The sequence below is a fragment of the Camelus bactrianus genome, chromosome 17 (assembly GCF_048773025.1).
Source record: "Camelus bactrianus isolate YW-2024 breed Bactrian camel chromosome 17, ASM4877302v1, whole genome shotgun sequence".
Classification (NCBI taxonomy): Eukaryota; Metazoa; Chordata; class Mammalia; order Artiodactyla; family Camelidae; genus Camelus; species Camelus bactrianus.
The window spans coordinates 1,675,766-1,696,330 of record NC_133555.1 but is presented as its reverse complement, the minus strand read 5'-3'; the positions used below and the strand labels follow the sequence as shown (position 1 = coordinate 1,696,330).

At 56.3% G+C, this 20,565-nt stretch overlaps 1 long non-coding RNA gene across 3 annotated transcripts; it reads left to right on the top strand.

Annotated features, from left to right (window-relative positions):
* Positions 1-102: 102 nt before the first annotated feature.
* On the top strand, positions 103-20,482 carry LOC123618735 (uncharacterized). Of its 3 annotated transcripts, none has more exons than XR_006727201.2 (4): positions 103-295; positions 448-615; positions 10,529-16,262; positions 16,367-20,482. It is a non-coding gene; the product is annotated as an uncharacterized LOC123618735 (long non-coding RNA). The 3 variants fall into 3 exon arrangements; XR_012499791.1 differs by having other exon boundaries at positions 10,529-19,276; positions 19,785-20,482; XR_012499790.1 differs by lacking the exon at positions 16,367-20,482 and having other exon boundaries at positions 1,066-15,223.
* The last annotated feature ends 83 nt before the right edge of the window (positions 20,483-20,565 follow it).

The following is a 20,565-nucleotide window of genomic DNA, read 5'->3' as shown; positions in this document are numbered from 1 at the left end:
ATTTGTCCGAACTAACACAGGGCACGCCCTCACGTGGTCGGCCGGGGCAATGTGGAGGGAGCTGGGACGTCTTCGAGGGGGGTCTCCGCCCGAGTCAAAGGGGGGAGCGGATGCCGGCGCCCTCCAGCTGCGCGCCCGGGCTGTTAGGCCTCGGGGGCCTGGGCACAATGCGGGAGGAAGCGGGAAGGACCGCAGGTACTGCTCCAGGGATATTTCCTAGCCGTCTCCCCTTCCCCCGCCGCCGCCGCCGCCGCCGCCGCCGCCGCCGCTGATGCTACAAGTGCCGCATTTTGTGGTGCGTAAAGAGCCTCACCATTGCCCCCAAAACCAAATGGCGGCCCCAGGGTGGGCGAGGGGAAGGTTGGGACCCCCGAAGGAGTTCCCGGAGGGGTGGGGGAGGGGAGTTGCTCACAGTTCCGGGCCACACCCCTCCCCCTCTCTCTTTAGGAGCACGGCTGAGCATGGGCTCCCCTCCTTGGGTACCAGCGAAGTCCTCCGCGGAGGCTTGTGCAAACCTGGTGGCCCTGCCGCTGGGTCCAGTACTGAGGGTGCGGAGGAGGCGCCAGACGCTGAGACCACGGGGAGATGCTCGGGAGGAGGGCGGCTCCCTTTGGAGTAAGTGATTTAGGTCCGCGTCCCGCGGGGCGGGGTCCGGACAGTTAACAGTTCCCTGAGGCCCAAGCGTGGAGGGGTGGGTGGACAGGAGGCTGGGGAATTGGGGCTCCAGGGGTGAGGAGAGCTGGAGGCTATGAGGTCTACAAAAGGGAAGTGCTTCTGGGGCTCTGTGTCCAGCAGTGCCTCTCAGCAGGTGTGGGCTCAGCCCCTGCAGTGCTTGCCCTGCCCCTTTGCTCTCAGACCAGCTCAGGAAGAGGCCCCAGGAGAGGAGGAAATTGAGGCGGGAAAGGTGAGGCTGGTAGTTTTCTGGGGAGAGTGGGTCAGGGGCCTGGAGCCACAGAAGAGCTTTGGCTCCCTGGGCAATGAGTACACCTCAAAGGCAAGGGGAGATGGATGGTGGCCCCTGTTCCTGGAGAGAAGGCCAAGGCCCTCCACGGACTGTCTTTGCAGGGCCTGGAGACCCTGGAGGGCCTGGGACTCAGCCGAGGTGACCAAAGACCATCTGAATTTCCTAACGGAACAGGTCTCTGAGGGCTGAGCCCTGGGGGGTCTGGGGAGCAGCAACATGGGGCTTTCAGAGACCACATGATTTGAGCAAAGACCTCAGGTTCTGAAAATACAAGGTGTGTGCAGGCCGAGGTGCAGCAAGAGAGAGAGAGAAGCAGCAAGATGTCCATGCTGTGCCCTGAGGGGTCTGCCCTGGAGGAGAACCAGCCTGGAGTGAGCAGAGGGCATGCTGGGGTTAGACAGGGCAGCCCCACGGGGGTGGGCCAGGGTGCATGGAGGTGGAGTGAGCAGTGACACCCTGGAGATAGCTGGCCCAGGGCAACCAGGTGACTGGCCGGGAGGGGCTGGCGCTGGGGTCTCTGGAAGGTCAAAGGGAGAGCACAGGGTGATGCCAGACTGAATCCTGCCTAGCCATGGGGGCTGGGGATGGGGGCAGCAGGTCCCTGGAACTGGTAGCAGCAGTAGACTGGGGAGGGCTCCTCCAGCCCCCAGGTCACCGCGGAGGGAAAGGGAGGGCGTGGGAACAGCGGAAAAGGGCGGCCATCCCACTGGAGACAGAGGAAGGATGGTCAGAGAGAAAGGGAGGCCAGGCGCGGAAGCCGAGGAGGAGCAATTTCAAGAAAGAAAGGCAGGTCTGTCCCGTGCAGCCCCCAGGAAGCAGGTTGGTCCTCAGAGCCAACTGGAAAGCTTCCAGCCTCTGAGACCCTCTGCCTGGACGCTGCCCATTTTGCCCAGTGTTTTACAAAAACCTAAATTAGTTTCAAGATTAAAAATATCAGGCCATTTCAGATAAAAATGCAGTCCAGATTTCAGATTTCCCCTAAAAAGTCTGCAGATTCGCTCTGGGTAGGGGGCAGAAGGGGCAGGGCCTGAGTGACAGTGGCCTGGAGGGGCCAGCAGCCCAACAGCCCAGCACCCGATCAGTGAGGAAGGGAGGGAGGGAGGGAGGGCAGCCGGTAGAGCAGGGGCTGGGCATGGCTCTCTAGCCCTGGGGGCGGCCTGGCCGTAATGAGAGGAGGGAGCAGTCGCATGGAGGCTGGGCACCGCGGCCCAGCCCGTAGGGGAGGACACAGCAGGCGCGGCTCTGTGGCATGCCAACAGACGGGCTGCCTGTGAGCCTGTGGATGAGGGCTCAGGAAGACTCATTCTCCACTTTGGGAGCTGTCAGGGATCCAGTGATTCATCCCACTGGCCTCGTTATACAGATGGTGAAACAGGCCTGGGGGCAGTTAGTGGCTTTGTCCAGTTCACTAGGACTCTAGGACTGGGGTCCTGCTGGCCTTCAGGGTGCCTCTCAAACCCTACACTCCCTGCCATCCTCTAAGGAAACCATGCTTGGGGAAGGCCTCACGTGGCCAATGGAAAAATGACAAAATACAGAAAAGGGAGCCTCTGGAGTCGGCCAGGGCCTGGCAGAGAGAGACAGCCCTTCCCCAGGGTCGGGCCAGGGGCAAATGGCGCCCGGGAGTGCAGGCTTGGGTGGGTCCTGTCTCCTAGGGTGAGCCTGGACAGTCCTTGGGCTCCAAATACCATCCATACGCTGGTGACCCTGTGTCTGTCTCTCTCCTGACCCCCAGGCGGGCATCCAGCCGCCTGCTACCTCTTCTCTGGAATGTCTAAACAGTTCTCTTTTGTGTTCTCTTGCAAACACTTCCACAAACGATTCTAGCCAGAAAGCACAGGCTCCTCCCCAATCTCTTCTTCCATCTACCCCCTCATACAGCCCCTCGATTCCTCCGTCCAGGCCTCCATGCTGGCCGCCCTCCCACCCTGGCCTCTCCAGGCCTCTCACCCGGCAGAGGTGAGACAGGAAGGGGGCAGGGCACAGCCACTCAAGGAATGCCACAGCAGTTAACATCAAAATGGTGGAAGATTCAACCCCCAGGAGGCCTTGAGGCTCAGGATGATGAGAGATTTAATTTCCAGCAGATTTTGGGCTTCATTATACACCCATTGTAATATATTAACACACCCACAGGCACCATGGCCGTCCCAAGGCTAGCCACAAAAGGTCAAAGGGCGGGAAACGGCCAACTTCCTGGGAATCCCAGCCCCTTCCCCTTAGACTGGTCTTCCCACTTATTAGCATATGAAGCCACCAAGCCCATAAAACCCAGCAACACAGCCCCTCGCGGCCGCCCCGCCCCTCCCTTTTCAGAGATGGCCGGCATTCTCTCTATGGAATGTGTACCTACTTTTAATCTGAGCACCCAACCTCCACACCTTGTGGCCCTTCTCTTGCCTTTCAGTGTACCTCTCTGGATAAATCTACCTTCACTCAACTGTGGCTCGCTCCTGAACTCTTTCCTGCGTGAAGCCAAGGACCCACACTTGGCGGGGCACGTCCCAGGGGCTCAGCCAAAGCCTGAGACACAGCCCTTCTCACGCACCACATCTGTTTTCCTGCGTCAGAGGGAGCCCCTGCCTGAGCTCAGCCACACTGGCCTTTTTGTTCCTCACACCCCAAGGACTCCCACCTCATGGCCTTTGCACTTGTGGTGTGGCTGGCTCCTTTTGTTCAGAATCCACAAATATGTCATCAGTGCAGCCTCCAGGCCGGTGGGGCCCAGAGACTCCCCCGGGGTTCCTGTCACATCAGCCTGCTTTACTTTCTTCATAGCATTTATCATTATCTAATGCTGTTTTACCTAAAGAGCAGAGCTGGGTCTGCCTTGCTCCCTGCAGGCCCCAGCCCTGGGCACGCCCTGCCCATCGGTGCAGTAGCTGGAAGGTTGACTGGTCAGCAGGAGCTCCTGGGTTGGCTTGGACCCTGGCTCTCCCACGAGGTCCGCATGTGACCCACCTGCCTGGGCTCTTGGCAGGCCCCAGTGCCTCTGCAGGCCTTAGCGTTACCATCTGTAAAAGGGGTATATGCACAGCAGGGTAAACTGAGGCGCCTCCACGTGGGAGGGTTTCTGACCACCCGGCAGGAGCCTTGGCTGGTGGCTGAGAGGTGCCCTGGGGTCACCAGCCCCTTGTAGCTGGCTCGGGCTGGCTGCTGGCGACAACAGTGAAGGGGGGCTACAGTGAATGGTCTGTCTCCCCAGAGTGTGTTTTAACTGAGAGGTTGGCTCCAGCCTTGGCCTGGGCTGGGAGGGAGGGGGCACAGGGCCCAGTTTGGGGTTTAAAATGTAAATAAGAGGCATTAAGTGCTTTTCAGTATTTAAGGGGAGACTGTGGGGAAGGTTGCCTTTAAGATGCAAATGTGTATTGTGAAGCCCCGAATGGGGACATCGTGAGGGGCTCTGGCCCCTCGCCTCATCTGGCCGGGCAGCCTGCCAGGGATCACAGGAGCAGATGAGTTGATGTGGGAGGCTGAGAGGAGGTGAGACGGGGCACAGAGGGAGCCTGGAGGCCCACCTGCCTGGCGCCCCCAGCTCTGCTTCCCTGAGGGGTCCCCAGGGCTCCTGCTGTTCTTGCTGTGCAGGTTTCAAGGTCGATGTCAGCGTGGTAGGGGCTGTGGGACACCCGCAGCCTCAGCGCTCTCTGTTTGGGGTCACAGTCGGGGATGGGAGGTGCTGGCGCAACTGCGCTTGCCCGCCTTCAGCCTTGGGGAGGGCGTCACCCCAGGGCTTGGGGACCAGGGGTGCCGAGACGCAAACCATCGCTCATCTCCAGAAAGGGCCCCCCCCCGTCGGTTCTGCCAGAGATTAGGGGGCGGGGGGCCCAGCGGGGGACAGGGAGTCACTCTGCCCTACTCTTGGCCTTCAGTTTTTTTTTTTTTATTTCTTTAAGAGCTATCATTTTTTCCTAATAAAGTTATCCACGGTATTAAACACAAGGGAGGGGGACGTGAAGGGAAAACAAAGTCCCGGCCCGTGGACACCCCCCTCCTCTGCCATGAGGCCATGCTCGGAGCGGAGCTGGTGTCGCTGACCCCGGCCCCGAGCCCGTCCTTCCCCGCAGCTCAGACCACCTTGTGTCTGGCCGCCTCCTCGTGAGGGGCCAGCGGGCCTGTCCTTTGTTCCCCAGCCCAGAAGTCATGGCAGGATTCATTCTTATAAATCAAGTTTCTCTGTCAGAATCGCTGATGACCTACAACCAGGCTGCCTTCCCAGCAGCCCTCCTCCCTCCCCCTGACACCTGCGTCCCCACCCTGTCCCCTGTCCCCAGGCCCTGGGGGAGCACTCATCCCTCCATGTCTTGCAACTCCAGCCAGCTCGGTCTGCGTGTATCCTCCCCAAGCCCCCATTTCAGGAGCTGCCATCACCCCACCTCAGCCTCTTGTCTGCCTCCTCTGGCCCCCGCCCCGTCTCTTCTGCACCAACCTTTCCGGGGCTTGAGGGGACGTGGCTCCCCGCCACCGCCCGCACCCCGACTCTGGCTCCGCTCACTTCTCCAACTACACCTCCCTGTCTTCATTCCCTGCCCAGCAACGCGGCCTCCCCGAGGGGCCTCCCCTGCCCGGGGGTCTCTTCTTAGCCCTCTGATCTGGCACTGGGGCCACTCGGGCCAGGCACGGGGGCTAGAGGTACCTCCTCTGGGTTGCTCTCAAGTAACAGCCTGCGACTCCTTTCACCTCGAGTGGGAGTTTAGTGGCGTTGGGGGGCAGGTGTCTGGAGGATAGAGGGCCCAGGACTCTTGCAGCCCAGGAGAGGCTGGCTTCCAGCCACACTGCCTGCCTCTTCAGGGCCTGTCACATTGGGGACAGGGGTGTCCTGGGCCCAGCCAGGGCTGACCTGCCCACCCCAGTGCCGTCGAGCTGAGGGAGCTGTCCCAGGAGGCCAGGCCAGAATCGTCACCCAGCCTCGGGCTGTGGCAGAGCTCGGCATCTCTTCTCCAGCAGCCCCAGGAACCGGGCAGGTCTGAGACCATTAGGGAAGGGACCTTTGGTGACCAGGACAAAACCTGACAAACTGAGAAGTCACCTTGGTGTTCCCATGCGGGGCGGCTGGGCAGCAGAGTGCAGGCCAGGGGATCCTGACTTTACCTCCCTTGCTTAGCAGCAGCCTCCTGGGGGGCCTGTGGCCCTCTTGAGAAGAGTTGGGGGCTGGGCCGTATTTCTACCTCCCCCGCCTGGGTAAGGTTCCCTGGCAACAGCTGGCAGGGAAAAGATGGCAAAGCATTCACTGTTTACCTCATTTCAAGGACCCGCCCCCCAGCACTTCCCAGTGCTTCCTTTTATCACTTCCTGAGCTGACCCTGCATCGTGCCCATTGCCCCCACTAGGGCAGGGGCCCCGCCCCGCCCAGTGCTGCGGGGCCGGCGTATGGCAGGCCCTCAATAAATATGTGGAGTGAATGAGATCGGAGTCAAACTGGCTGGGCCTGGCGAGCTGGGGCTGCCTGTGCCAGTGAGAGCCCTGCAGCCCCGCCGGCCTCCCGGCCTGGCAGGCAGCCCCGTGGGTCGTCGGCGGGGAGGCTGCTGTGGCCCCGCCAGGCTCACAGGAGTTCATCTCCTAAGGGCTTTGCTCACCTGGCCTTGGGGATGGTCAGTTCTCTAGAGTCAAGAATGAATTAACAGCTGCCCTAAGGTCCCCCCACCCACCGAAGGAGGCCGACACTGCTCCCTAACCCTTCTCTGAGGGCTGATGGAGCTGCTCGGGGTGGGCTGGCCCCCCCATCCACCCCCGCTGCCTCCCTGGCCTCCCCATCACAGGCAGCAGAGCAGCCTTTGAAGAGGTGAACCTTCTCCCACTCAAGACCCCACAAGGCCTCCCCACTGGCCGCAGCGTCTGGGCCCTGCCGACCTCTTGGACCTTGTCCCCTGGCCCCCTTCTGCCTGCCTGAGTCCCCTTCCCACCCCGGCTCTGCCTTTCCATCAGCTCCTCAGCCCTGTCATCCTGCTTCCTTTTCTCATAGGTTTTCTCTGGTTATCTTGTGATATCTGTCCCCTACCCCCGAGACCCCGTCTGTCTTGTAACATTGAATGATCAGAATGGAGAGGAACCTAAATCCCAGGCCCTCGGCAGACTCGTGTTTGTGAAAGGGAAGAAAGCCCCAGATCGGCACCTGGTCCAGGGCCTGACGAGAGGGGCTCTCAAAGATGAGCTCCCTTCCTTCATTTCCCTCTAATCAGAGATGCATTATTGAGAGGGGCAGCCCCTGAGGGGTCAGGTGGGAAAGATCTTCAGACCCTGTCTTGTCCCATCTGCCCCACCCCCATTTTACATAAAGAAGCTGAGGTCCAGAGAAGAGGCAGGGCCCACCCAGTGCGTCTGGATGGGCTCCGAGTCTGATTCCCAGTCCACTGCTCTTGCCCCTCCCGACCCCTCGTCTGTCCAGTCAGCCGGGTGGGGAGGGGCCCGCAAGGCCAAGGCCAAGGCCCAGAATGAGGATGGATGTTCGCCGAGCGCCACCCTTGTCTGGGTAGAGAAAACAGCCATCAGAAGGCTGTCCATCCAGGCCGGGGCCCGCCCCGCGCTTCAGGGGAACAGTTGAAGGAGCTGTTTGATCTCAAGAAGAGGGAGAGGCAGGGCCACGCACCCTTCTGACATCTGAACCGCACACTGGACCTGCCCTCTCGGCACCAGAAGACTGAGAAGGCCCCGGGCAGGTCTTCTGTTGCCAGATCTTCACAGAGGCCACGGTTTTCTCAAAGCCCCGGTCGGTCCCACTCGCCTCTGCGCAAACACGCTGGATGGCTTCCCATCGCACTCAGATTAAATCTAGTCTCCCCACAGCCACCTGCTCCTGCCCGTGCCCTGGGTGGTGGCCCCCCTGTCACCCCATGGCGTCCCTTTGTGCTGCTTCCCCCTCTGCTCAGACGTCCACGGCCCAGCCCTGCCTGCCAGTCAAATTAGTATCCCCTCCTCGGGGAATCCCTCCCGAAACGCCCCATCTGAAGCAGGGTCCCCCCCCCATCTTTCACTGTCACTTTTCCCTGCTTTTCTTCAAAGCACTTATCGCTCCTGGAGCTTTTACATTTATATCCCAGTCTCTCCTGCCCACCCGGTCGGTGTGTCTGGCGAGTGTCACCAGATCCCTGTACTTGGCACACAAGTAAGCACTTGTTTCAATAAATGAAATAGAGAGGGTCCCGGGGAGTTCAAAGATTCTGCTTCGTCTTTTGTGCCCAAAGTACTAACCCGGGTGCTGAAGGGCCAGCGGGGGAGGACCGAGATGTCATCTTCCCCTGCGCCCCTACGGCCTAGGGCTGCTGTGAGCAGTTGGCCCTAGTGGAGGAACTAGCATTCCCAAGGGTAGACTTGTGCGAGCCCCCGTGCCCCCGGGAGTCCTGCGCAGGGACAGGCTTGGAGAGGATGCGGCCTGGGGGGCAGCTTTCACCCCTCGTGTTAGGAACGACCCATGAGGTTGCTGTCTAGTTCGGGTAAATAACGACAGAGGCCAGAGTCATTCGCTGTGGAGGCCGTCGGGGACAGAACGGAAGAGAGCCCTGGGATAACGTGGAAGGATGGCGCGGGTCTCTGCTTCCGGGGAAGCAGGAGAGCAGCTGCCCGGCCTCCGCTTATGGCTGCCCACGTCCCCGCCTGCCAGAGCGGGAGGGGCCCGGGCTCTGGGGGCCAGCCCGGCCCTCCCGCGCCCGCCGCCCTCCCCGTCCCGCCGGGCGAGGCACTGCGCTCCGCCCGCAGGGCGTTGGGCACGCGTTGCCCCGTCTCCATGGAGACCCGCTCGCGCCTCGCGCCCGCCTCCCAACGGCCCACCGGCTGCGCGCTCCGGGGACGCGCGCCACTCGCCCGGGCAGCGTCTCCAGATTGTGGTTAACACGAAGACTCCCAGCCTCCCTTCTCGACGGGCCAGGCAGGGGCGTGGGGGTCTCTAGTGTACGATGGGACAGGTTTGGGAACGGAACTGACCCAAAGCCGAGAGTTTGGACTTTTGGTAGTGGTCACTAGTGGTCCAGGACCTGCGTCACAGCCTTCCTGCGGCAAGGTTCTCCCGAGGCAGTGCTAATGTTTCCCTGGGGCGGGGCCAAAGCCAGAGCCCCTTTGATGATTTGCCCCCCAACAGGGCTGCACTGGAGGAGGCTCCAGGGTGAAGTCTGTAAAGGGTGCTAGGAGGCCCTACACCCTGAGGACAGAAGTCCTGGCAGGGTGTGTGTGTGGGGGGGAGGTTCCTGCTTTGGGGACTGCTCCCTCTGAACAGACCTGGCCAGGCTATCTCAGCAGGTCTGAAAAGCTGACCGCTGTCTTTGGTCTCTGCCTGGGAGGCTCGAGGACCATGCCAGCACTTGCCTCTGATCAGTACCTCCTCAGGCTAGGCCACTTAAGACGATTGCTGCTTTCCTGCACAGAGTTTTCAGTTGTCCACAGTCCCAGCAGAGGAACCGATGGGTTAAAACATACAGAGACATACACATAGCCATGTCATGTCGGGCCGGCTGGCTGAGGGCTGACTTCTCTGGGGACCTGGCGAAGTGACGGCTGCTGTGCACCTGACATGCCACAGCAGCCACCAGCAGAGCCGGCCTCCAGAGTGATCTTTTAACAGGTCCTCACTGACCATCCCTGATGCTGCCCTCGAGGCCTATGCCTGGCTTCCCATCTCAGGAATCCATGCCGCCAGCCCCCGGGGGGGGGGGGGGGGACACTGGATGCTGGGATCTTAGCTTCCCAGACTTGCCTGATCTTAAAACCACCAGAGACATGTCCACATGTAGAACCACTGGGCTCCACACGCCGGCACCTTTCTCGTCCTGGCTGCCCTCTTGTCTGGGATGCATTTCTATTCAGATTTTGTCCCAGGAAACAAACAAACAAAAAAAACCCAAACAAAAGATAAAAGCATTAATTTTTTGTGTCCCAGGGTCCACAAAGTTGCAGGCCTGCCTAGCGAGGTAGAAAATAGAAATGAATGAGGTGGTCTGTGAGGGACTGGTGACCTGGAGGGCGCGGCGGGCCCAGGCCGGGACCAAGACCAGGCCCTGCTGCTTTGCAGGCAGAAGGTAGGCCTGGGGCTGCAAGATTTGTCGCAACCCAGAAGGGTGGTTCTCAGCCCTGGTGACACACTCAGATCACCAGGTGAGCGATGAAAAACGCCAGAGCCTTCTCCAAGCGACCAGTGAAATCTAAAGCCTGGAAGGTGGGCCCGGGCGTGAGGATTTGTTTCCCCTTCCAGCTTTACGGAGATGCCTTTGACAGGCGTGAGGACTTCGCAGTGGATGCGCTGGCTCCCTGGGGAGGCTAAGGCACTGGCCGGTGGAGAAGGACACCCTGGGGCCGTGGAAATGTCGCCCTGCTGCTCAGCTGGAGGAAGTGGGAGGCAGTGGGCCCAGGGCTCCCCGGGGTCCAGGGCAGGCTCTCCACCACCTGAGGGCAGCCTGGTTCTGGAGAAAAGCGAAGCTGGGGCGGTCCCTCCCCTGGGGCCTCTCACGAGGGCGGGAGGGGTGCCTGGGTGGTGGGCTTTGGGCCCCCCTACATCCACCTTCCCCAGGGATGATGGCCAAAGAAATGAATCCCACCCCAGGCCTCCTTCCCACGGAGAAACCTGTCCTCTGTTCACACCAGGGCGGTGCAGCAGAAGTCAGAGCTGGGCCGAGAGCCGCGTCTGGTGAAGCCGGCGACGGCTGGGGACGCTGGTGCTGAGCGCGGCCATCGCGGGACGAAGACAGAGGACGGAGGAGGTTTGCAAGCCGGGCTCGGGGAGGCCAGGCCCTGTTTTCAAGTTCATGGGCTTTAGGCACTAATTGCCTTTGACCTTTTTAGCTCAGCAGTTTCCTTTTTTTTTTTTTAAGGAAAATAAAATGCACATAACATAAAATGTACCACTTAAACCATTTTTAAGTGTACAATTCAGTCTCACAACGTATATTCACAGTGCTGGGCCACCATGGGCACTGTTTCCAGAAGTATTCCATGATTCCGGACAGAAATTGTGTCCCAACTAAACAGTCTCCATTCATTTCCTCCCTGCCCCCCCCCCGCCTCTATTCTGTTTTCACTTGCTAAGATTTTTCCTATTCTAGGTACTTCAGATAAGTGAAATCAAACTATTTATCCTTCTCTGTTGGGCTTATTTTATTTAGTGTAAAGGCTTCAGGTACGTACACATTATAGCATGGTTCAGAATTTTATTCCTTTTTGTGGCTGAATAATATTCCATTATAGGTATGGATATACATGGGTATGTAAACCACGTTTATTTATCCATCATCTGTTGATGGACACTTGGATTGTTTCCACCTTAGAGCTATTGTGAATAATGCTGCTAAGAACGTGGTATTCGAGTGTCTCTCTGAGTCACGGCTTTCGATTCTTTTGAGTGGATGCCTCGGATTGGATGGAGTTGCTGGGTCATATGGTAACTCTGTTTAACTTTTTGGGGAATGACCAAAAGATGTTCCACGGGGCTGCAGCATTTTACACTACCTCAACTCGCACAAAGGTTCCGGTCTCTCCACATCTTTGGGAACACTTCTTTTTCTTTCATTGTTTTGTTTTGAATAAAGCCGCACTACTGGCTGTGAAGTGGCTCTAATTCGCATTTTTCCCAAACGACTGCTGCCACTGAGCGTCTTTTCCTGTGCTGATCAGCCATCTGTGTGTCTTCTCTGGACAAATGTCTGAGTCCTTCGACCATTTTTAAAGTGCGTCTGTTCTGTTACTGAATTGTGTGAGTTCTTTATGTAATCTGATACTACTCCCTTCTCAGGTAACATCGCGTTTATGACCACCTCCTCCTAGTCTGCCGGCTGTGTTCTCAGGCTCTTGCCGTGTCCTTCGATGCACTGAAGTGTTAATTTTTTGTTTGTTTTTTGGGGGGAGGTAATTAGGTTCACTTATTATTATTTTTTTTTAATGCAACAAAAGTGCTGGGGATGGAGCCCAGGACCTCGTGCATGCTAAGCATGTGCTCTACCCCCGAGCTGTACCCTCCCCCCAAAAAGTATTTGACTTTGAAGTTCGACATACCTATTTTTCCTTTTGTTGCCTGTGCTTTCGGTGTCATAGCGGGAAATCATTGCTGAACCCAGTGCCGTGAAACTTTCCCCCATGCTCTCTCCTAAGGATTTCATAGTTTTAGCTGTGACTTTTAACTTTACTTTCTGTTAATGCCTGTCCTGGGAATTCCTTATCCCACAGAACACCAACCTCGCGGAAGTGCAGCACCATCCCGTCTTTCTCTGATGTATTTCTCTTCCCGTTTCCCTTTAATCAGTTAAAAGACACTGCTCTCAGCTCTGGAAGTACCGCCTTTCGCCGCGGGCTCCCGCTGGGCCGCTTTCTGCGCAGTGCATCCATTCATTTACATTTATTTGTTAGCTGTGACGTGTAGATCGCTGATCCACTTCAAGCTGATTTTTGTGGATGGTGTTAAGGTAAAAGTCCAGCTTCATTCTTTTCCCAGTAGTTTGTTGAAAAGATTGTCCTCTCTCCATTGAATGGCCTTGGCTCCCTTATTGAGAATTAATTGACCATAGAAGTGAGGATTCATTTCCGGGCTCTGTTCTATTCTGTCGGTCTATGTGGCTGTTCTTACGCTAATACCACACTGTTGCGATTACAGGAGTTTTGTATTAAATTCTGAGTCAGGAAGTTAAGTGTGACACCTCCCACTTTGTTCTTTTTCAAGATTGATTTGACGATTTGACTATTTAAAGTTCTGTGATTTTCTACATGAATTTTAGGACAGGTTTTTCTAATTAATTCTTTTCTTTGGGCTGGGGGAGGTAATTAGGTTTATTTATTTTTAGAGGCGGACGGGGGATGGAACCTGGGACCTTGTGCGTGCTAGGCGGGCGCTCTCCCTCTGAGCTGTGCCCTCCCCCAGGACAGGTTTTTCTGTTTCTGCAGAAGCATCACTGGGGGTTTGGTAAGGACCGCACTGCCTCTGTAGACAGTTTGGGGCAGTACTGTCACCTCAGCAATGTTAAGTCCCCCAGTCCATGAGCACAGGGTGTCTTTCGTTTATTTAGGTCTTCAGTTTCAGTCCGCGGTGCTTTGTGGTTTTCAGCGTGCAAGTGTCACCTTCCTGGTTACATTTATTCCTAGCGTTTTCTTTTTGACACTATTGTCAGTGGAATTACTTTAACTTTTTTTGCATTGTTTATTGCGAGTGTACATAAATGCAACTGAATTTTGTGTTGCTCTTTGTATTCTGTGAAGTTGCTAAATCAGTTTATTGTCTCTAGCAATGTGGATTCTTCAGGGTTTTTCACATATGAGATTGTGTTACCTGAACAAAGGCACTTTTACTTCTCCCCTTCCAGCCTGGAGGCCTTTTCTCTCTTTTCTTCCCCAGCTGTTCTGGACAGAACTCCCAGCGCTGTGAGCAGAAGTGACCAAGGGGAAACCCTTGCCTTGTTCCCAGTCTCAGGGAGAAGGCTTTCCGTCTGTCACCACCGAGTGTGTGTTCTCCGTGGGGTTTTCGTAAATGGGTTTTATTATATTGAGAAAGTGACCTTCTGTTGCTCGTTTACTCAGTGTTTTTATCATGAAAAGGTGCTGAATTTTTAAAAATTGAGATGTGACTGACGAACAGCATGTTAATTCCAGGTGTGCCACGCGATTCGGTATTTGTGTGTGTCGTGAAGTGATTACAGGAAGTGTAGTTAACGTCCATCAACACACACAGTGGCAAATTTTTCCTCTTCTGATGAGCACGTTTGAGATCTAGTCTCTTAGGCAAACTGGGTGATCATCAGTGGAGTCCGCTTCACCTGAAACCTGCCTTCACAAATCAAGGTTATTTTAGTTGTTGCTACGGACCCGCGCGTCCTCGGAGCAGCGCGTGCCGCAAACAGCACGTTTGCCCGAGCTCCTCTGCAGAAGCGCGGAGTCAGCTGCGTCTGGCTGGGGCGGGGCTGGGTGGGGTGGGTGGGACCGCGGACCCTCCAGCAGGACTGTGTGAGTGTCCCCGTGAGTGTCCCCGGGGCGGCCTTCTGAGCAGAGGCCTGTAGCTCAGTTACACCTGCGGGAGGGACCAGGGTTACCACACCGCCTCCCACCCCTGGGCCCCACGCCCCTCCCCAGACCACCCTGCTCCTTGATTCGTGATCCCGTGAACACGTGGGGCCCCCTGGCCTTCTGGGAGGGCTTTTCTGGACCAGCTGTCCTCACTTGGCTCCCCTGCGAACACAGCCTCACTTGGCTGCAAACCTCGGCATCTCAGCGTCCGGCCTGCTACGCGTCAGGTAAGACAAGCCTGGTCAGTCACGTCAGCAACTTGCAAGTATGCAACACAGTCACCATTCTGCGCGTTGCAGCCCCAGGACCAGTTTTGTGACTGGAAGTTTGTAGCTTCTGACCCTCGTCCCTCATTTCCCCGACCCCACCCCCTGCTCTGCAACCACCACTCCGTTCTCGGTAACTATGAGTTTTGTTCCTTTGTTTAATTAATTCGACATATAAGTGAGATCACGCGGTATTTGTCTTTCTCTGGTTTATTTTACTTAACATAATGCCCTAAAGTCCATCCGTGTTGTCACAAATGCCAGGATTTCCTTCTTTTACGAAGGAAAAAGTGGCTGAATAATATTCCGCGGTGTGTGCGCGTGCGTGGGCCCAGCTCCTCACCCAGTCGCCTGCTGATGGACACTCGGTTGCTTCCACGTCTCGGCTGCTGAGATTGGTGCTGGGAGTGCAGGCGACGTTTCTGAGATGCGTTTTCTTTGGATTCACACCCAGAAGTGGAACTGCTGGATCATGTACTTGTTTTTTTTTTAATTTTTGGAGGAACCCTGGACTGTTTTCCAAAGCGGTTGCGCCAGTTTACATTCTCAGCGGCGGCGGCGCACAAGGGTTCCCCTTTGCTCCACAGCCTCGCCGGCACTTGGCACTCCTTGCCTGAAGAGCAGCCGTTCTCACAGGTGCGAGGTGGCCGCTCACTGGGGTTCGACCGCGTGTCCCCGACGACCGGTGACGCTGAGCGCCTTCTCGTGTGCCTGCCGGGCATTTGCATCTCTTCTTCGGAAAAATGTCTGTTCAGATCCTTTGCCCATTTACAAGAAATTGGATCATTTCTTTGTCACTGAGTTGTATGAGTTCTTTATATATTTTGGACATTAACCTCTTACCAGGATGACTTGCAAGTACCCCCCCCCCCCCCCCCCCCGTTCAGTGTGCTGCCGTTTCCTTCTGTTCATGGTCTCCTTTGCGGTGCAGCTTTCGAGTGGAATTTTTCAGATGTCTTTTCGGCATCAGTTGAGGTGATTGTGTTGGGTTTTGTCTTCATCCTATAAATGTGGTGTATTGACACTTTCATATGTTGAATCATCTTTGTATTTTAGGAGTAAATTCCACTTGGCCATAATGTAGAATCCTTTCAATATGCTTCAGCTGTTCTGGGGGAAAACCGCCAGAGAATCAGTGACCTGATAGGATTTCGGTGCTGCTGTCAGAGGTGGAGGCTCCTACCCCAGGGCAAGGAGAGGTGGCCAGCAGTTACCCTGTCTGCCCCCAAGCCGTGGACAAAACCCCCTGAGCAGCTCTTCCCAGGGTGGAGGGGTGACGGAGAGCGAATCTGGGTACTTTTCTGAAGGGGCAGCGGTGCGGGTGCCAAGCCCACTTCTGAGGCCCCCCCTTCAATGCTGGGCCCTCCCAGGGGGCCTTTCCTCCCCTCCCCCGAGGGGTGACCAGACCCCGCGGCAGGGTTCCTCAGTGGAGCCCCCGCAAAGGGAGGGGCACCCAGCAGGAGGGGCGGCTCCAGCCCTGTCTGTCCGCGGAACGGAGGCAGGACTCCTGTGTGTGCGGTGCTGAAGCAGGACAGCAGGACGGGAGCCTGGTGCTGGGAGGGAAATGGGCTGAGCCCCAGGGCGGGGCGCCCTCAGGGGCGCACGGACTAGTGATCGAGCAGCCAGGAAACGGGACCCAGTGTGAAATTTCCGGTGGGGTGTGTGTAGGGGACGTGGGCCCAAACTATGCAGGACTGCGAGCACGGGGAGGGGGCGAGTGTGTATTTCAGATCTTTAATTTTTTTAAGGCAAAAATCCGGTTCAGGAACAAGCAGTGGGCCTCACACACGATCGCAGCCCATGAAACGCTCAGGGAGAACTTTATGCCAGCCCACCCCGGCTGCTCGTCAGAACTGAAAGGACCTCGAGGCCCCCAGCCTAGGACCGTAAAGCCGGGTGGGGCCCGGCCCTCGGCTGCTTCTAAGACACAGCTGGGCTCGCCAGGGAAGGAGCCCCGTGGCTGCCTTCAGGCACGCGCTCAGCTCGCTTCCTCCTCTTTGCAGAAGGCAGCTCACGCCTTGCGAGGCTTTTGGATTAGACCAAGTCAGGACAGGGAAGCCGGCAGGAAGGTGCGTGGAGAAGGGACGTTCCCAAAGTAAGCGACAGGCCCTGGAGCTGGGCTGCAGGTGGGGCCTGTTAAGGGCTGAGGTGTGTTCCCCTCACATTCCTACAGGGAAGTCCCAGCCCCCCACATCTCAGAATGTGACTGCATTTGGAAAGAGGCTCTTAAAAAGGGCAACTAAGTTAAAATAAGGTCACAAGGTGCCCCAACCCAACAGAAGTGATGCCTTCAGACAAGACAGGCGTAGAGGGACAACCACGTGAGGACACGGGAAGACGGTCGTCTGCAAGCCAACCTCGGAGGGACCCACGCTGCCGACGACACCTGGATCTCAGGCTCCTTCCTCCCAGAACTATGAGACAGTAACACCATTGTTTATTCTAACAGCAGCCCTAGCGGTCTCCAGCCGCAGCAATCCAGGAGCCCGGGACAAGGAACAAAACGGGATCTGGAAGGTGACAGCAGCTTGGGACCCAGGAAGAGGCCTCTGGAAGGGCAGGCACATCCTGGTCGGGGTCGGCTGGCTTCACAGCCAAGTTCAGGGCGTGGTAGCCCCACGGTCACCAGTCACGCCCATGGTGACGGTGAGGACACGGGTCAGTCAGCGTTAAGCATGAGATCACTTCAAGGTTGGGGTGGTTCAAAGTACGGATGAAGGTCTGTGTCCAAGGATGGTTAAGATGAGGGTTAAGGTGAAGTTGAAGGTCAGAGTGGGTCGTTGTCACTTCAGCAGCAGGCTCAGTATGAAGGAAAGTTGCTGAGGTCAGGCTGAGGAAGGTCAGCTGACTGTCAGTGTCGAGGTGAGGGTCTAGAGCAGGGGTCAAGGGTATGGCACTGCACAGGTCAGAATCAGACTTAGAGTCAAGGGAAAATCCACGATGCTTCAAATACGGAAGACGGATAGTGTCAGGTGGGCCGGGTCAAAGATCGGGACAGGCTGAGGAGCAGGGCCAGGGTCAAAGTCACCTTGCAGTCAGGGCTGCTCAAAATCAGGACTGCCACCCGACAGCGACAGGATGACAGAATCAAGGTGAAGTACAAACTGAGGGCATGAGGTCACCAGGGTGGTTCAGGGTCAAAGTCATGACAAGCAGAAGCATCAGTATTTGGTTCAGTATTAACGGCAAATTAAAAACAAGCAAAATATACCGCCTCAAAAAAAAACGCAAAATATGGTTAAGGTTGGTTAAGGTGAGGACAAGGGTCAGAATTAGGGCCCCTTTCAAATTCAAGGTCATGTTCGTGGTTATTTCATGTTTAGGGAGGGTTATGATCATAATGACTGTGCACACGTTCAAGATCGAGTGAAAATGGGTGTGACATGGTCAGGACACCAGATCAAGGTCGGGTTCTGGATTGACTTCAGTGACCCAAGGTCACTTCACAGGGGTTACGGCCAGGATCACGGTGTCTGAAGGACAAGACGAGTTAAGGAGAAGTTCAAGGTTAAAATCAGTGACTCAGGGAGAGATGCTGGCAGCATGATCTGGGTCAGGAATAAGGGTCAATTTCAAGATGATTAAATTTAAGGGTAAGTTCAGCATTAACTTTGGTCAACACGCCAGTATCAGGTTTTTGTTTTTGTTTTTTTGTTTCCATTTGAAATGAGTTGGTTTAATTCCAGGTGGTACAGAATTCAGGCTCAGGATGGAACAAAGACTTAAGAACACATTTTGGCAGGATTCTGGGCTGAGTTTACACTGATTTCACAGCTAAGGCAGAAATGGTTGAGATGAACTAAAGAGAAGATGAGCCATTGTATGATTTTTTCTTTTACACAAATTTATTCTTAAATGTGCAGTAGGTCCCAAGGCAACACTTCATTCTAGCTGTAGGTGGCAACAGATTCTATGACAGGGCATCCAGACGTGTAAACAGGAATGGAATCAAGGGTCGTTACTGCCTCAGGCACAGGGATTCCGCCTGTGGCCAGGAGACCTTTCCCCATGGCCTTCTTGGGGTTCTGCCCCTCCTCCTGTTTCTGCATGAATGCCTCGTCCTCCTCGTCCATCTCTTTGGGCTGCGCCAGTGGCTTTTTCTTGCCACCTTTGTAGCTGGACATGGCGCCTGCCACCCCTTCCCCAGACCTGCCAGGATGGTCATTTTTTAAGGTGAAGTTCAAGTTCACCCCAAGGTTGTGATGAGTGTTAGTGTGACATGTAGGGTCAAGTTGAGGTCATCTCAAAATCAGGTTACATCATAAGGAACACACACGTGGTGAGACTGGATCAAGGTCAGGTTCAAGGATAAGATCAAATTCAAGGTCATTTCAAAGCCAGGGTGGGTCAAGGTTCATGGAAAAGGTCCAGTTTAAGCTACAGTACAAGGTCAACTTTAAATTAGGGTGGGACATGGTCAGAATGAGGGTTTCAAGACCAAGGCAAAGAACCATCAGGTCAGTGTGAGGTCCAGGACCGTCTTCAGAGTCATGATGAAGGTGGGAGGTTCAACCTCGGGTTCATGTTCAAGGTCAGATGGTGGGGGAGGGGGGACAAAATCCTGGCCCTGGAGAGTGCATCTATCTGAGCGTCAGGGTCTGGGTCAGGATTCATGGAGCAAGAGGAACATAAACTCAGCAATATACTTTGACCTCGGAGTCTGAGCCAGTCGGGATGAGTCTAACTACTGGTGACGAAAGGAGGCAGTGCGAGCAGGCTGTGGCTCGTCCTGCGCGAGCGTAAACAAGGTGGCGGGCTCCGCGGCGGCGCGTTCTCGCTAAGGGGTGTAGCGAGTCAGCAGCCTCCGCTGGTGCTGCTCGGGTAAAGCCTCGTGCTGGTCAGCGGTAACCAGCAGAACCTTGAGGGATGCAGCTCACCTTAAAGGCACGTTCTTACTGGAGGCGGGAGAAGTGAGGCTCAATCCGAACAGGGGTTTGGATAAGAATTCCCGCTGGAGCAGCAGTCAGCCCCAGGCTCCCCGCACCGCGAGGCCAGCATGGATCAGACCGAGGAAGCCCACCGACACGCGCCCGCCCGGGCGCAGCAGTGCATCCCCGGCCTCAGCAGTACTTCCTCTCGTCTGGTGAGTAAGCTGAGGTGGCTGGAAACAGCCCCACGGCCACCCCGTTCAGTCTCACTAGGGGAAGGCTTGTTGCAGTGCAAACCCCTTCTCCTCACTGCTTCTCTCGAAAGCATGTACTTACGGTGCCTGTATCAGTGTGGTCCCCACGAGGTGAGACCAAGGCTGGCCAGGCCCTGGGTGGACGGGAACGTGGCGGCTGGTCCCAGGTCAGAATGAGGAGGTCGAAGTGAGAGTCAGTGTTAACCTCAAAGCTGACTGTGATTAGGGTCAGAGTCAAGGTCTTCTCTAAGGGGCACCGTGTTTAGGATGATTGTCAATGACAAGATGAGGCTGAGATCAGAGGACGGTCAGTTCAGAGTCAAGTCTAAAATTAGGGCTATGGTTGGGATCAGGGTCACATACAAGGTCACATTCAAGCTCATCTCAAGGCAAGTCCATGTAAAGGTGAGCATGTTTTAGGGTGTGGTTGAGGTCATAGGTCGAGATTCATTTCCATGTCACGTTCAAGGTCAGGACCAGAGGGACAGGATCTGATGCCAGCAGCCTGGTCTGTGGAAGTGAGCGTCACGCAGGATCGGCGCACCGCGGCCCACCGGCCAGGCCCAGGGCTGGAAGGACGCTGCTTCTCCAGAAGCCAAACACCAGCAGCCGAGCCACGCCAGGGGAGAGGGCCCTGCACCACTGACCACGGCGGGGCCGAGGCCGTGAGCTTCCAGGGGTGCTGCTGTGAACACGCCAAGAACAAGCCAAGAGCGGGCTTGGGGCAAGAACCTGCCCGCGGGGCCCGAGCAGCGGAACGCAGAGACCTGGGGCCAAGGAGAAGCCACAGGCGCAGTCAGCGAGCCCACCTGCAACCCTACACTGTCCCACCGGCCGAGACACCGCGACTTCATAAAATTGGTCCTGGGCGGTATCTCTATGTCCTGGGCCCCCACTGCCAAATCTTCCCTCCCGTGAAAAGTCAGAAACCCAGGCCTGCGTGATGTCTGAGGATTAGCCACCACGCCAACCAAAATACAACAGGAGAACACACACAGCCCAAGTTCCACTCACCCCACGGGCTGGGTGTGGTCCCTGGCACCAGCAGTTTGGGACCAGTCTAATAGAAGGACAATACTTCTTCCATTCAAGGTTCCCACCCCCAACACCGCGATTAAACACACAAAGGACAAAAACAGCAGGGCAGGTACAGCAGGGCTGGCTGCCAGATGGCCCCTCTGCCCGGGAGCAAGGGAGGGCCACGGGCCGGGGCTCTTGCTGGAGAAGAAAGCAGTGGCTGTGATTAGCCA